This window comes from Bos taurus, chromosome 19, assembly GCF_002263795.3.
Source record: "Bos taurus isolate L1 Dominette 01449 registration number 42190680 breed Hereford chromosome 19, ARS-UCD2.0, whole genome shotgun sequence".
Classification (NCBI taxonomy): Eukaryota; Metazoa; Chordata; class Mammalia; order Artiodactyla; family Bovidae; genus Bos; species Bos taurus.
Genome location: NC_037346.1, coordinates 37473578 through 37491699, shown reverse-complemented (window position 1 = coordinate 37491699; position 18122 = coordinate 37473578).

Below are 18122 nucleotides of genomic sequence, written 5' to 3'. Positions count from 1 at the left end.
CATAGATGGATGTCTTCCACTGTGTCCTCCCGTCAGATGAAGGGATCTCTTTTATAATGATACTAATCGCGCTCATGAGGACTTCCCTCCATGACCTAATCACTGCCCAAAGACTCCTCCTCCAAATACATCACTTGGAAATTAGGTTTCAATATATGGATTTGGGGGACACAAACATTCAATCTATAGCCCCCAATGAAACTAGAGGGATTGGCGCTTTAGCTGTAGTGAAGGAAGAAGCTATACCAGTTGTGTTGGATGAGAAAAAGTAGAAAACATTTGGTTGTCTAATGACTGATGTGGAAGCCTGCCTGGCTGATGACATGAACACGGGGAAGACCTTGGATGAACATGGAATGGTTTAGGGCAGTTGGTGGGTCTTTACCTCCACAGCGAAACAGTGGCCTACCTCACAGGAGCTTACCTTGTCTGATAAGCATCCGTGGTGCTAGAAGGGGAACCTGTACATTTCCTTAAGGTAACTGTAATTATATGGAAACCATGAGTACCCAGGTGATGAGATAGTCACTCAGGGTCTGACTGGTTTGTTCAGTTGGCACCAATTATCAGGGACAATTAAGTCCAGAAAATTCTTTAACAACTGGGCAACCAGCTCCCCAGAATAGAGGCCTGACACAGGGCAAAGTAAATGCCCTTCAAACTAAAGAGGAGAAAAATGGGTTGAAGATTCGGATGGTAGGACAATATGGACATAGCATTTACACCAGGGAGTTCCCAGACAGGAGATTGGTGACTTGCCCATGAGGGAAATCCTCACTCTCAGGCCAGTAGAAAGCCACAAATGTAAAGATCTGGGCTGTGGCAGGTGAAGATGCCAGGCCAGCTGTGCTGTTTGCTGTGGACAAACAGGAGGGCCGGGAGGGCTGAGAGACCCTGCCGAGGCCTACGCTATGCACACTGGAGCTGGTCTGGCGCCTTCACACCACCTGTCTGACCAGACGTCACCCCTTCAAGAACAAATAAGACTAGGGCAGAAGCCAAGCTCCTCTCTTCCCTAAGGAGGGCTGATGGTGCTGGTCAAGGTATGCTGGGGACTTGATGGCAACCAAGGTCACCAAATCTTTTCAGTCCTTTTGGGCACAGAAGTACAAGTCTCTGGTGCCAGGAAATACCCAGGGACATGGCCGGAAAACTACTGCCATTGAATTTGGGACAGACTCTCAGCTTGGACAGTGGACTACTGTAACTCGATGAGTGGGCCCTTTGGGACAATAGACACTCAAGTGGCTGTCACTGATACTGCTGCTGACCACAAAGGAGGTTCCCAACGGGGAAGTGCCACAGCTGGAAAAGTGGTAGTGGAGCAAGTCCACAGTCTTGTTCTCAACAGGCTTCCCAGCCTACCCTTATGACTGAACCAACACACAGTGCGGGGGGTGGGGGGTGGGGGGCAGGGAAGGACAGGATGTCACTAGACCAAGAAGCTAATGGAGGCAGAGATGTTTAAAAAGTGTTATCACCTTGTAATAACCCTGTGTGGCCAGTGAAAAAGTCATTGGTTACTGATATCTTCCTGTGGATCCCTACAAACTGAATGTGGCCCAGTGCCCTATTCTGCAGACTGGAGCAGCTTCATACACTGGAGGCCTCACTAACCCTGGCTCCAGCATCTCTCTGCATCCAGATGATCAGAGATGATTTGCCTTCATGTGACTTAGATTAGAATGTGTCACTGGGCTGCTGCTGCAAGGCAACCTAATCTCTCCCATAACTTGTCTCTGATGGGCAGACCGAGACCTCAAGAGGCTGATGTCTCACCAGCAGGGTCCAGTACCGTTACCTGGAGACGTTATTCTGGCAGTAAGGGCTACGGCAGCATACTGACTGCCTTAGGTAAGATGGTTCAGTTTCCGAGTGAACAGGGATGGAATATTAACCTCAGCATGAATGGGGACCAGTAACCTAACCAAAGTTCTTGGAAACTGTTATGGTCTGAACTGTGTCCCCTTAAAATTCATCTGTCAAAACCCTAACCCCCAGAATTCCCTGGCAGTTCAGTGGTTAGGATTCTGTGCTTTCATTGCTTAAGGCCAGGTTCAATCCCTGGTCAGAGCACTAAGATCCTGCACACCATGCGGTGCAGCCAAAACAAAACAAAGCCCCTGAGCCCCAGGACCTCAGGATTAGATTGTGTTTGGAGAGAGGGGCTTTAAAGAGCTTAAATGAGGCTGTTAGAGTAGGCCCTAATCCAGTCTGCCTAGTATCCTTATAAGAAGAGAAATTTCTAGATAACCAACAAGGACCTACTGTATAACACGGGGAACTCTGCTCCATAGTCTGTAATAACCTAAATGAGAAGAAGAATCAGTTCAGTTCAGTTCAGTCGCTGAGTCGTGTCCGACTCTTTACGACCCCATAAATCGCAGCACGCCAGGCTTCCCTGTCCATCACCAACTCCCGGAGTTCACTCAAACTCATGTCCATCAAGTCGGTGATGCCATCCGGCCATCTCATCCTCTGTCGTCCCCTTCTCCTGCCCCCAATCCTTCCCAGAATCAGAGTCTTTTCCAATGAGTTAACCCTTCGCATGAGGTGGCCAAAGTACTGGAGTTTCAGCTTTAGCATCATTCCTTCCAAAGAAATCCCAGGGCTGATCTCCTTCAGAATGGACTGGTTGGATCTCTTTGCAGTCCAAGGGACTCTCAAGAGTCTTCTCCAACACCACAGTTCAAAAGCATCAATTCTTTGGTGCTCAGCCTTCTTCACAGTCCAACTCTCACATCCATACATGACCACTGGAAAAACCATAGCCTTGACTAGACAGACCTTTGTTGGCAAAGTAATGTCTCTGCTTTTGAATGCGCAACTAGGTTGGTCATAACTTTGCTTCCAAGGAGTAAGCGTCTTTTAATTTCATGGCTGCAGTCACCATCTGCAGTGATTTTGGAGCCCCCCAAAATAAAGTCTGACACTGTTTCCACTTTTCCCCATCTATGTCCCATAAAATGATGGGACCAGATGCCATGATCTTAGTTTTCTAAATGTTGAGCTTTAAGCCAACTTTTTCACTCTCCTCTTCCACTTTTATCAAGAGGCTTTTTAGTACCTCTTCACTTTCTGCCATAAGGGTAGTGTCATCTGCATATCTGAGATTATTGATATTTCTCCCGGAAATCTTGATTCCAGCTTGTGCTCTTCCAGTGCTATCATTAGGTACATTTATTTCAGCCAAGTCTCTTAAGTATTCATGTTATTAGGGAAGGCCTATGCATAGTAAGAATTTTAAACCTTCATCCTAAGCAATATCTTTATCTGCTTACTCTTTAAATTCTTTATCAGAAGCACTTGCATGTAAGGAACACCATATTTGCAAAATCATGATTTGGAAGTCTCACTCATACTCTTCCTGTTTTGTGATGGAGATGCTGTGAGAAAGCAGTGGACTGGTTAATCCATGAGCAGAGAGCCTCACACTCTTGAATCCCTGAGAACCAGCTGCGTGCCTCACTCTCAGGGGCTCAGTTTTCCATCTGGTCTCTCTGGGGGCTTTGAACAGGCCATCAAAGGGCCTTGGAAGAGCACTTGTCGGTGCTTGGGGTCCTGGAACCCACCGTTCTCCTCCCCTGGGGAGGTGGTCAGTTGAGCAGACACCTTCTGGTGCCCATGGCTGTTTCCTACCTGAGGACAGTGATGAACAGGAGCACTTCGGCAGTTGAGGATTCTGGGCTGTGAACTCAGTTTGGACACGGATGTGGAGGTGGAAGGGTGTTCTGGCTTCGCCATGTCTCTAGCTGCTAGAGCCATCCCTGGCTTCTTCCTCCAGTCCCCATGGGGGCTCTGCAGCAGCGCTGTGGAAGCAATTACAATGCCTCATCTCGTTCTCACTCTCTCCATTTAGACGCATCTGACCCTCGGGAAGTTCACAGAAACGGTGGAAGCCAAATAGGTGGCTCAGCAGGAAGAGGATGCAGCAATTAACACACAATCAGATGATTAAAAGGCTCATGAGTCTTAGCAAAATATACTTGAAACAATAAAGGGTACAATACAATAGAAGAAAGAGAACCCAAGCAAACATCAAAGAGGTCGAAGACACAGCTCTTTCTGCAGTCACCTAGGATAGGCTTTCGGAGAAGGCAATGGCACCCCACTCCAGTACTCTTGCCTGGAAAATCCCATGGACGGAGGAGCCTGTTAGGCTGCAGTCCATGGGATCGCTGAGGGTCGGACACGACTGAGCGACTTCACTTTCACTTTTCACTTTCATGCATTGGAGGAGGAAATGGCAACCCACTCCAGTGTTCTTGCCTGGAGAATCCCAGGGACGGGGGAGCCTGGTGGGCTGCCGTTTATGGTGTCGCACAGAGTCGGACACGACTGAAGCGACTTAGCAGCAGCAGCAGGACAAGCTTTAGTGGGGATTCACAAACAGAAAAATAAGATTAAAAAACTGCAGTGCTATGAACTGCTTCAATATCCTTGCCTTGAGAACCCCATGAACAGTATGAAAAGGCAAAATGGCATGACATAGGAAGATGAGCCCTCCAGGTTGGCAGGTATCCAATATGCTACTGGGGAAGAGCGGGAAAATAGCTCCAGAGAGAATGAAGTGGCCGGGCCAAAGAAGAAACGACACTCAGTTGTGAATATGGCTTGTGGTGAACGTAAAGTCCTGAATATTCATTGGAAGGACTGCTGCTGAAAATGAAACTCCAATGTTTTGGCCACCTGATGTGAAGCGCTGACTCATTGGAAAGGACTCTGATGCTAGGAAAGATTGAAGGCAGGAGGAGAAACGAGGGACACAGGATGAGATGATTAGATGGCATCGCTGACTCAGTGGACATGAGTTAGAGCAAACTCTGGGAGATAGTGAATGACAGGGAAGCCTGAGTCAGACAAACTTAGTGACTGAACAACAAGAACAATGGAAGAATTGTGTCCTCTCAAAATTCATGCACTGAACCCATAGTGTAATGGTATTGGAGATGAGTCCTTTGGGAGGTAATTAGCTTTAGATGAGTTCATGAGGATGGGGACCCTAAAGAATGAATTAGTGCTCTTACAAGAAGATACACAAGACTTCCCTGACAGTCCAGGGAAGTGGTTAAGAATCGGAGCTTCCACTGCAGGAGGGATGGGTTTGATCCCTGGTTGGGAAACTAAGATCTCACATCACATGCCATGCTATGCTATGCTATGCTATGCTAAGTCGCTTCAGTCGCGTCCGACTCTGTGCGACCCCATAAACGGCAGCCCACCGGGCTCCCCCGTCCTTGGGATTCTCCAGGCAAGGACACTGGAGTGGGTTGCCATTTCCTTCTCCAGTGCATGCAAGTGAAAAGTGAAAGTGAAGTCGCTCAGTCGTGTCTGACTCCTAGCGACCCCATGGACCGCAGCCCACCAGGCTCCTCCGTCCATGGGATTCTCCAGGCAAGAGTACTGGAGTGGGGTGCCATTGCCTTCTCTGCACATGCCATGGGATGAGTCAAAAAAAAAAAGATACATAAGAGAACTTCTAATCTCTCTCTCCTCCATATGAGCACATAGCAAGGACATGGCAGTCTGCAGGCCAGGCAGAGAGCTCTCACCAGAGCCTGACCATGTTGGTACCCTGATCCCAGATTTTCAGCCTCTGAAACTATGAGAAAAGAACTTCCTTTTGGTTAAGCCACCCATTTTATGGTATTTTGTCACAGTGGCCCCAGCTGACTAACATATACGATCAAGTTGTTCCAGAACCAGGAAATGCAGGGCAAACTAGCTCAGCCTTCAGCTGAGTGAGAATAGCTCATCTAATTTTATTCCAAAACCTTCCACTATGTATCTCTTCATGGGCCTGGTCCTGATTTATATCCTTTATAATAAAACTGTGTAGTAAGTATAAAGTTTCCTGAGTTCTATGAGTCATTCCAGCAAATTATTGAATGTGAGGGGGATGACACCCCTAAACTTGGCATGTGAAGTAAGAGCAGTTGGGGGAGATTGTGCCCTTAAACCTGTAATGTCTGTGCTAACTCTGAGTAGTTAGTGTCAGAACTGGATTGCAGTATTGCAGCGAGTCTGGATTTAAGAAAATGATAGATATACAGATTTAATAGTCATTGGCATGGGGTTGGTATCTAATGTCATGGTCTGAGTGAAATTTCCTAGGGATATTGTATAGTTGGAGAAAGGACTCTCAGAAATGACCTTGGATTACTCCAGCACTTTGAGTTTGAGCAGAGAGAGAGCCAGTAAAAGAGACTGGAAAGCAGCTGTCAGGATGTAGGAGGGAAACCTGAAAGATGTCATAGGGTGGAAACCAAAAAAAGAATGGGTACCTAGAAAGAGGGAGTGGCCAACTGTGCTCACAGTTCCCAAGAAGGCAAATAGTATGAGTGTAGAGATGGGACCATCATGGCACCATGACATTCTCAGCAAAGTGTTTACCACCTTAATAACCTTCCTGCTAGGATCTACCTCAGTATTCACAAGATCCTTCCTTCCTTATTCTCCTCCTTGGTCACTTTGGAAGCAGGCATTAAAAATATGCCCTCTGTGCTGGTGGAGAAGATTTGTTAGCCTTCTTCTTGTCTTCAGTGTCAACTAAAATAATAATAATAATGCAGGAGCTGCAAATAAGCAAAGAATTTATGTATTTATTTGGGATCTTAAGAATTGCAACTGGAGAGGCACAGATTTGAGTAACTCCAAAAGAAAGTTCCAAGCCACTGGGTTGTTAAAAGTTACCTGGTAAGAATTATGATGGACTCTGATGCAAATATTTGATGAAAATATTTGTCCTCAAGGAATCACAAGTTATTTTAGGGTAAGGGTCTGATAATTATCTTGAGCTTCTGGCACATGTTCAGCATGACTTCATCAGGTCAAAAGGTTAGATTCCATCCAGGCTGAGACATGCATATGTCACACTCTCCTAGTGGCTTCCTGGCTCAATTGTGGAGAGTGCTCTTAGCAGTACAGAGTCCATTTTGATTTTCCTTTCACAGTAGAAACTTGGGGCATCAGAATCCTTTTACATCTCCTGTCTCTTTCAGTCCAAGTTGGGGTCACCTTGCCAACAATTCTACCACAAATGAATGTTTCCTATGTATTTTATTTCAGGCAGCTTCATGGGCTAAAAGCCATGCAAACATTTCTTTTATGCTTCCTCTTAATATCAAATATTTAAGAACAGACATATCAGGCTTCTGTTGGTTTATAGTTAATCATTCCAGGAACACTTTTGTCTAGCTGAATGAATTTATAGGCACTGCCTTTATCTTCTCAAGGGTCATTTACAAAGGGTGTGATAGCCACACCCTTGATTTTTCTTTGTCCTAAAGCCCTGTGGTAGATTGCAATAATGGCCACAAATTGCTATATTCACACCCCTTTCATTGTGACTGCCAGTCTTTCCATCAAAAAATAGATCGTGTTTTTCACCCTTTTAATCTAGGTTGGGCCAGGTGGTTTGCTTTGTGCAATGGTACATTAGCAAAAGTGATGAAAGCAGAGGCTTGGGAAGGGTCTGCCCTCTCACTGAACTTCCAGATGATAAAGAATAGCTTGGTGGATTGGTCTGGAAGGAGAAAAATTGAAAGACTAGAGAGAGGAGGTCTAGAGATACGTGTGAACGGACATGGGAGTGGGCATCAATGTGCATATGTTTTCCATCTGCTGCTGCTAAGTTGCTTCAGTCGTGTCCGACTCTGTGCGACCCCATAGACTGCAGCCCACCAGGCTCCCCCGTCCCTGGGATTCTCCAGGCAAGAACACGGGAGTGGGTTGCCATTTCCTTCTCCAATGCATGAAAGTGAAAAGTGAAAGTGAAGTCACTCAGTAGTGCCCTACTATTAGCGACCCCATGGACTGGAGCCCACCGGGCTCCTCTGCCCATGGGATTTTCCAGGCAGGAGTACTGGAGTGGGTCACCAGTGCCTTCTCCCATGTTTTCCATCAGTAACCTTAAAAGGGCATCCATCTCAGAGGGGCTCAACAACCAGGTAGATACGCTAACTCATTCAATGGATGTCAGCCAGCCTCTCCTTCCCCACCCTCCAGCCCTGCCCAGTGCATGCCAATGTGCCCATGAGCAGTATAGCTATAATGGCAGGGGTGTAGCTAAGCATGGCCCTGTGCGTGGGCTCCCAACTTCAAGGCTGGTCTACTTTCTGCTGCTGTCTTTTGAGTGTCTGACTGGTCAGCAGCAGAAACAATGGCTAAGCTGTCTCCCATTTCTAGGAGACCAACTTGCCACTCAGAGGCAGGTTGATAACAGCAGACCCTTTCTGCTCTGGAAGGCCCTAACTAGGATCAATGTAAATAGCCGGCATGAGGTTGTTTTCCCTGCCTAGCCCCTTAGTGCTTGCTCAGTGGGCCCAGGTACAAAGCAGCCATAATGGAGACATATTCTTCCCTTCCCAAGGGTGAATTGGCTCCTGCCACTGCTGAGCGCCCAGCCTGCCAAAGCAGACTATACTAACCTCCCCAAATTCCCTGGGAATCAGCTGGCTACCTAGAGGCAAGGTGGATGGACTTCACTCAACCCTTCCCCATAAGGGAGGGCAGTGCTTTGTCCACATGGGGGTAAGATACATTTGGGTACAAATTTGCCTGCCTGCCCTCAGCACTCCTGCCAGAACCCCCTGCATAGAATGCATCATCCATTACCATGATGCCTCTCATAAAATGTGGAATGGCAATCAGGGGACACTTTTTGTGGTGAAGCAAGTATGATAATCTTTTTTTTTTTTTTTGGTGGGATCCCCATTCTCTGGGTGATGGTTATTCAGCAATGAGTTGTAATTTTGGAGTTCTTGCAGGAGAAGATGAGCGCATGTCCTTCTACTCCGTCATCTTGTATGTCAGGAAATTGGGAAAGGAGTACGTCAAGGTTGTATATTGTCACCCTGCTTATTTAACTTCTATACAGAGTAAATCATGCGAAATGCCAGGCTGGATGAAGCACAAGCTGGAATCAAGACTGCTGGGAGAAATAGCAATAAACTCAGATATGCAGATAACACCACCCTTATAGCAGAAAGTGAAGAAGAACTAAAGAGCCTCTTGATGAAAGTGAAAGAGGAGAGTGAAAAAATTGGCTTAAAACTCAACATTCAGAAAACTAAGATCATGGCATCTGGTCCCATCACTTCATGGCAGATAGATGGGGAAACAATGGAAACAGTGATAACCTTTATTTTTCAGGGCTCCAAAATCACTGCAGATGGTGACTGCAGCCATGAAATTAAAAGACATTTGCTCCTTGGAAGAAAAGCTATGACCAACCTAGACAGCATATTAAAAACCAAAGATATTATTTTGCCAACAAAGGCCCATCTAGTCAAAGCTATGGCTTTTCCAATAATCATGTATGGATGTGAGAGTTGGACTATAAAGAAAGCTGAGCACCGAAGAATTGATGCTTTTGAACTGTGGTGTTGGAGAAGACTCTTGAGAGTCCCTTGGACTGCAAAGAGATCCAACCAGTCCATCCTAAAGGAGATCAGTCCTGGCTGTTCATTGATAGGACTGATGTTGAAGCTGAAACTCTAATACTTTGGCCACCTGCTGCGAAGAACTGACTCATTGTGAAGTGAAAAAGACTCTTCACTTTCTGCCCATTAGGGTGTTATCATCTGCATATCTGAGGTTGTTGATATTTCTCCTGGCAATCTTGATTCCAGCTTCTGATTCATCCAGTCTATCATTTCACATGATGTACTCTGCATATAAGTTAAATAAGCAGGGTGACAATATACAGCCTTGTCGTACTCTTTTCCCAATTTTGAACCAGTCAGTTGTTCCATGTATGCTTATGTACATGGACATATATGCACACACACACACATACTTATAACCAAAAGGTAGAGAATACACAATCTTTTTTTTTTAATGTCACACACACACTTACAAAATGGATGCTTTACTGTGCCTTCAAAAATCTCCCAAAAGTCAGTATGCTATAGACCACATTCTCTAACCACATTGCAGTGCAGTTAGAATTATACACACACATACACAGGCCAAGAAACCTTATTAATTTGGAAACTGACACATACTTCTAAATAGTGTGTGCCTTAAAGAGGAAATCTCAATGGAAATCTCTAAATATTTAGAAATGAACTATGGTGCAGTTCTGGTTTTTACCAATAAGCTGAACTGTGGAGGGAAAATACCATAAAATGGAAAGATTGTGAAAGAACCTAGGGGTTGGGTAATAGGTGGAAGGTATAGGATAGTAGTTTTAGCTCAAGGCTCACTACTGTGGGGTATATAAACTCACACCTCAGAGCTTGTCCAGATTTCCTCAGAATGAAATCAGGGCAGCACAGACAAGTGAAGGGCTAAGGAAAACAGGTCAACTAACCTGGAGAGTCACTTCTGTCCCCAAGCCTCCAGGAGACTGGTTCAGCTTGTAATTCAGTGAAGTCATGAGTGTGCATTTCAGTGACAGCATTCCTCCTTGTTCATTCACTAGGACCTTCACATACCCAAACCCAAGGTCATGGGGGATGGAAAAAGATTATTCAAGAAAATTATTATGTGTAATAGTAAGAGGGCTGCTTCATCCATGAAGCATGCTTCTGCAGTCCATGCTTCCAGGCTGAGGGGAAGAAAATAGCATATATTGGCCACAGGTTTAAAGGATATGCTCATTAGACAGAGGCAAAAAGGGGCCCTGACTTGGGCCAAGCACTTCAGAGGCCCTGCTATGTTTCTCCTATGAGGGGTGTGGGGTCCTCATGATAGGAGGAGTCTGGGCCAAGGGGATGTATCAACCCAGAGCCCACACATACCCAAGCCACTCTCTAGGTGCCCAGGACCCTGGAATTCCATGCCCACTTCCAGGATCTGCACAGGCCTCTCCCACAGGCCTGTGTCACCACCGTCAGCATATACATCCCTAGGCTTACGGAGTGGCCAAGGGTTAGTTCTTTGCAGGATGAGCAGATAGCACGTGAGATGTGAAGGCTTGGTTCATGAAAATTTATGAAAATCTGTGGAAAGATGAAGGAAGTGGCTGGAAGGGGAAGGGACTGGACCGTGGGATGCAAGACCAGGCTAGACCGTGGGAACTGGCTTGCCATGCAATACAGGGATGGCAGAACCCTAAGTTCAAAGTTGAGTTTCCTCTGCTAGTTTGTACCTCTTAATCCTCTTTACCTGTTTTTCCCCTCCCTCATCCTTCCCCCTGTAGTAACCACTACTTTGTCTCAGTATCTGTGTCTGTTTTTGTTATATTAATATTTGTTTTGCTTTTTAGATTCAACATATAAGTGAAAACATATAGTATTTCTCTTGCTCTGTCTGACTTAGTTCATAATACCCACCAGGTCCATCCATGCTGTTGCAAATGGCAAGATTTCATTCATTTTTATCATTAGTATTTCAACGTATTACCATACAACTGGGCTCAATTCACATGCTAGTAAGGTTATACTCAAAATTCTTCAAGCTAGGCTTTAGCAGTATGTGAACTGAGAACTTTCAGATGTACAAGATGGGTTTAGAAAAGGCATAGGAACCAGAGATCAAATTGTCAACATTCGTTAGATCATGGAGAAAGCAAGGGAATTCCAGAAAAGCATCTACTTCTGCTTCATTGACTACGCTAAATCCTTTGACTGCATGGATCACAGCAAACTGTGGAAAATTCATAAAGAGATGGGAATACCAGACCACCTTACCTGTCTCCTGAGAAACCTGTATGTAGGTCAAGAAGCAACAGTTAGAACCAGACATGGAACAACTGACTGGTTCAAAATTGGGAAAGGAGTATGACAAGGCTGTATATTGTCACCCTGCTTATTTAACTTACATGCAGAGTACATCATGTGAAATGATAGACTGGATGAATCAGAAGCTGGAATCAAGATTGCCAGGAGAAATATCAACAACCTCAGATATGCAGATGATAATACCCTAATGGCAGAAAGTGAAGAGGACCTAAAGAGCCTCTTGATGAGGGTGAAAGAGGAGGGTGAAAAGCTGGCTTAAAACTCAACATTCAAAAAACTAAGATCGTAGCATCCAGTCCCATCACTGTAATGCAAATAGAAGGGGAAAAGTGGAAGCAGTGACAGATTTTATTTTCCTGGGCTCCAAAATCACTGTGGGTGGTGACTGCAGCCATGAAATTAAAAGATGCTTGTTCCTTGGAAGGAAAGCTATGACGAACCTAGATATCACTTTGTTGACAAAGGACTGTATAATCAGAGCTATGGTTTTTCCAGTAGTCATGTATGGTTGTGAGAGCTGGATCATAAAGAAGGCTGAATGCTGAAGAATTGATGCTTTTGAGTTGTGGTGCTGGAGAAGACTCTTGAGAGTCCTTGGACTGCAAGGAGATCCAACCAGTCAATCCTAAAGGAAATCAGTTCTGAATATTCATTGGAAGGACTGTTGCTGAAGCTGAAGCTCCAATACTTTGGCCACCGGATGTGAAGAGCCAACTCACTGGAAAACACTCTGATGCTGGAAAAGATTGAAGGCAAAAGGAGAAGGAGAAGGGAACGGCAGAGGGTGAGATGGTTGGATAGCATCATGGACTCATTGGACATGATCTGAGCAAACTCCATGAGATAGTGGAGGACAGAGGAGCCTGGTGTGCGACAGTCCATGGGGACCCAAAGAGTCAGACACGACTTAGCAACTGAACAACAACATAACTGATTTACTTTGATGTTCAGCAGAAACTAACACAACATTGTAAATCAACTATACTCCAGTAAAAATAGAGAAAGAAATACTTGTTCTGAATCAGGTTTACATTAATTTGTCACCTGGGAGTTTCCACAAGTAAGCAGTACAGTCAGTGACAGCTATTAATCAAAGAAATTTACACAGTTGGCTTTATAGAAAAAGGATGAGGTTCAAGGCAGGGCTCAAATTCCAGCCCTGCCTTGAACTAACATTAGACATCTTCCATTAGGGTAATTAGGGTAGGCTCCTCTTCTTGGGTGTTGCATGCATATCCAAGTTCAAATGGCAGTCTTCTCTGGGTGTGATAGGAACTGCGGGGTGCTTTCCAATATCCATTCTACCCCTTTTTCTTCATAGTAGAACCTCAGTTGTATTCAGGATGTCAATAAGTTCGGCTGAAAAAAAACCTCCACATTTTCAAGCCTATCTTAAAGTTATGGGTGGTCGTGTGACACAATTCTGGCCAATAAGATGTCAGTGGAAGACACTGGCTTATTAAGGGGGGAAAACTCCACTGGTAGTTTCCGCTTTGTATACTTGGTCCTTCCTTCCCTACTCCCAGGAATGTGGAATTGATGGCTCCAGCCTTAGCAGCCATTATGTGAGCGGAAGGATGAAGACTCACCCCAGGAATAGCAGAGTGGGAACCAGAGGAATCTGGGTTCCTGGTGATGTGAAGCCATCATTCCAGTTCTGGATTACCTTTCTCTGGATTTCTTATTATACAAGGTAAATAAAACTTTTATTTTGTTCAAGCCACACTTTTGAGAGTCTCTTTTTCTTGCAGAAGATTTCAATTCCCAACCGATTCAATGTATTTTCTGCTTGCTGCCTGGTGTATGGACAGCTTGACTGGGGCTCCAGCAGCTTTCTTGTAAGTGACTGAATGCCAGAAGGGGCTTAAGACCTGGAGGATATGTGTGTAAGCAAAAAAAAAGTATATAAAACACCGAATAATTGGATAGCTGAGCCCTGGTTTGGTAATCACAGATAAAGGGGTATGGTCAGAAGTGCCCAGAACTCTTCCTATGCTTAGATTGGAAGACTAAGGCAAAGCTCCCCTCTGGCTTACTACCCCTGTTTGGTATTTCCACTGCTCTCTTAAAGAATCTGCCTGCAATGTGGGAGACCTAGGTTCGATCCCTGGGTTAGGAAGATCCCCTGTAGAAGGGCTTGGCAACCCACTCCAGTGTTCTTACCTGGAGAATCCCCATGAACAGAGGTGCCTGGCAGGCTACAGTCTATGGGGTTGCAGAGTTGGACATGACTGAGCAACTAAACACACACACACACACACACACACACACACACATACACTGCTCCCAGGCCTGGGACTGCCACAAGGTACCCAACAAAACTCTATGGTAACCTGAGGCTTACATGATGCCATCTGGTTGAGTGAGGCACCTTTGTAAGGTGCTCATAAAAAACTGCAAACAATCTCCACCCACTCCTCACCTGGCCATTTGGGTCTCCAAGGGCCTTCTGAGTTAACTGCAGGATGATGCAAATAAGCAGCTTTCCCAAGGATCACAGGTGGAAAATGTCATCAGTTGTCTTTTGAAGTGGGAAATCATTCTGCTCGCACAACTCTGGACAAGTTGAGAGCCTGTGGGGATACACAGAGCAACGAGTGCATGGTTCCAAGCATGAACAAAAGCCTCCTATGAAGCTTCGGTGGGAACTGTGACTGGTTCACCCAGTGCCATGTTCTCTGTATTTGCTCTAGAAACAGAATGCTGGTTCTAGATGATAAAAAACAGTATACCTAAAACATCTCTGCCCTTTTCTGTCCGAGCTTGTGCATGGGGCAGAACAGAGAACTTAAGTGAATCTCAGCTCTAAGAAACCAAGATATTTCCTTAACATGTGTGGGTGATACAAACAGAACCTGGAGTCACTGATATGTGAAGAGTTAAGGATTTATGAATAATGTGGGTATTTAATGAACTTTCCAAATCTAGGCAATGGCATGAAATTCGTGGGCATGATGGCATGAAGACTCTGTGGCCTCATAATACACCTGGAGGTGGGAGGGAGCTGTGGGCACTTGCTGAAGCATCAGTTACAGTGGGTAATAGAGCCAGACAGAAGAGAACACGGGGGTAACCCCATCATAAAATTTGTGCAGCTTCTAACTACAGCTGGGGCATTATTATTGAGTTGTATGTCAGGAAGAAGAGGAAAACCCTGATATTTATGTGCACTCATGATCTCTGATGAAGGTGAAAGAGGAGAGTGAAAAAGTTGGCTTAAAACTCAACATTCAGAAAACGAACATCATGGTACCTGGTCCCATCACTTCATGGGAAATAGATGGGGAAACAGTGGAAACAGTGTCAGACTTTATTTTTTGGGGGCTCCAAAATCACTGCAGATGGTGACTGCAGCCATGAAATTAAAAGACGCTTACTCCTTGGAAGCAAAGTTATGACCAACCTAGATAGCATATTCAAAAGCAGAGACATTACTTTGCCAACAAAGGTCCGTCTAGTCAAGGCTATGGTTTTTCCAGTGGTCATGTATGGATGTGAGAGTTGGACTGTGAAGAAGGCTGAGCACCAAAGAATTGATGCTTTTGAACTGTGGTGTTGGAGAAGACTCTTGAGAGTCCCTTGGACTGCAAGCAGATCCAACCAGTCCATTCTGAAGATCAGCCCTGGGATTTCTTTGGAAGGAATGATGCTAAAGCTGAAACTCCAGTACTTTGGCCACCTCATGCGAAGAGTTGACTCATTGGAAAAGACTCAGATGCTGGGAGGGATTGGGGGCAGGAGGAGAAGGAGACAACAGAGGATGAGATGGCTGGATGGCATCACTGACTTGATGCACGTGAGTCTGAGTGAACTCCCGGAGTTGGTGATGGACAGGGAGGCCTGGCGTGCTGCGATTCATGGGGTCGCAAAGAGTCAGACACGACTGAGTGACTGAACTGAACTGATGATCTCTGACACAAGGATTATAACCCAAGTTGGTTTTTAAATTCATCCAGCCAAGGCAGTCCCCTTCAGAGCTGGACACTTCAAGCCTAGAAAGGGTACCTATTAATATTTATGAACCCAACTCAATTCTTCTTCACATTTTTTCATGGATGTGCCACAGAGATTAGAGAAAGATCATTAAAAAACTACACTAGCTTGGCATTACAAATATAGAATAATATAGAAATAAAAAATTATAGATGACTTAGCTATGAAATATGACTAAAACTACTGCTGCTGATGTAACTTTAGGGCCAGTGTCAAAGAGATACATAACTCAGAAAATAATAGAAATTGTTGGAAGGCATTTTGGAATTTAATAAAGAGCATTTTACTGTTTTTGGAAGTATAGGAAACTCTGTTAATATTTATGGCCATAAGCATTGAACATTAGGAATCTAAGATCATAAATACCAACCAAAAAAATAAGTGGATACCCATTTATACAAAATTGAAACAAAATTTTGTTACTTTAAGTTCCACATGGCAGTTCCTGGACCAAATTGGTTTGATATTTGAAGAGCTCCCACAAGGTCCAACTGACAGATCCCATCCCAAAATCTGACATGGAAATATGAGATCCTCACAAAAATTCCAAGAGCTGACATGTCTTCTTCGTAGAACCTTTCATTCTTCTTTCACTTCAAAGACAAGAGAAATGGAAGAAGAGTCTTAAGACAGCCTCTGGTGAACAGCTTTGATTTCTAGATTGACCAATTTTGAGGCCCATGACTTTTTTGTGGGGAAGGCACAGCATTATCAAGTTGCAACTGCTACAGCAGTGCTGTGTAACAAACAGCCCCTAACCCAGTGGCATGCAGCAGTGCATATTAGCCATCACACTCATGCTTATGGGTCGGTGGGTCAGCTGGAAATGCTCTTCTCATGTATGTTTCAGTTTTCTGGAACCAGGGCATTTTTTCTCCCATAGTGATGGCAGCGGCACAGAGGAAATGCAAAGTCACGCTACCAAAGGCATAAGGAAGGGTGAATAATTGGGAACAATAATGCAATCTACTATATATGGTATGTTCATCAGCAGTTGAAAAAAGGAGGTGTAAATAACCCAATTCTCTAGACTTAGAATTGTGAGGACACTGCTGGGAGATCGAGAAAGATGAGAGCTGAAAAGCATACATTAGGCTTAGCAACATGCAGGCCACTGGTGATATTAACAAAAGCTAATTTTGTGATATTGTGGAGTGGAATCCACAACGGGGAGATAGAGGCATGTGTGGCAGGTGGAAGAATGGTGGTAATGAGTATAGACAACATTTCAGAGATCTAGCTGTGAAGGGAGGAAGGAGACTAGTAGCTGAAGAACAATCTGAGGAGGATTCTTCTTTTTTAATGAAAGAGGCACAAACATGTTAAATGTTGCCTATAAGGGTCCAGTAGAAAGGGAGAAGTTGGAGATATACGAGGTAGAGGAGGTGACTGATAGGGCAAGGCCTGGAAAAGGGGGCATGGAGGGACCCAGGAAACAGGGGAGACTTGCATTATAGGGAGGAGAAGGGACACCACCAGGTCCCACTCGACTCATAATGAACTTAGAGAAGAAACTGACTCCCCCATCTTTTCCACAGCTGGTGTAGTATGCTCTGACTTCCTTTTCCTGCCATGGAGCATCAGTATTTTGGATCTGTGTGCCCCTCTGGATATTTAGTCCCATACATTTCACCAGAATCAACTCAGTCTTCACTAGATTCCCTCAACATTGTTGCTGTGAAAGCAAGCACCACAAGTTCTAGCCTTGGATCAGAAGGTCCAGAATTGTTTGGAGACTGTACTGGTTGGCTTTTTTGCATCAGCATGACTAAGCCATGGGTTGCCCAGATATTTGGTTAAAGTATTATTCTGCATGTGTCTGTGGAGGTGTTTCTGTATAAGATTAACATCTGAATCAGTAGGTTGAGAAAAACAGATTGCCCTCCCCAATGTGGGTGGGCCTCATCTGATCTGTTGAAGTCCAAAATAGAACAAAAAGGCTGAGTGAGAGAGAATTCTTTCTATCTTCACACTTGGGAAATCCTTTTCTTGGTCTTTCAGACTCAGTCACTGACCTGAACTATTCCATCAGCCCTCTTGGATCTCCAGCTTTCTGATTAAAGATCTTGGGACGTCTTAGTCTCCATAATCACATGAGCCAATCCCTCATAATAAATCTGTCTATATAGATATAGATATGTAGATACCCTAGGGGTCTTTTGGTTTTGTTTCTCTGGAGAACTCTGACTAATACCAAATCCTTGGAACATCCCCTCTTAGGAAAAAGGCTTGGCCTGGGGCTGGGAAGAAGTTTAGTGGGAGGATGCTGGGGCCTCTGGTGTGAGAGTAATGTAAGTGGGGGGCACCTGCTCCACTCTCCCCATTAGAGGAGCTGCTGCTTTAGTCTTTCCACCATGAAGACAGTACTCTTAGGAACAGTGGAGGATCATGCGTTTGGGACCTCTGTGACACTGGTGAGTCACTGAAAATTCTGAGAAGCAG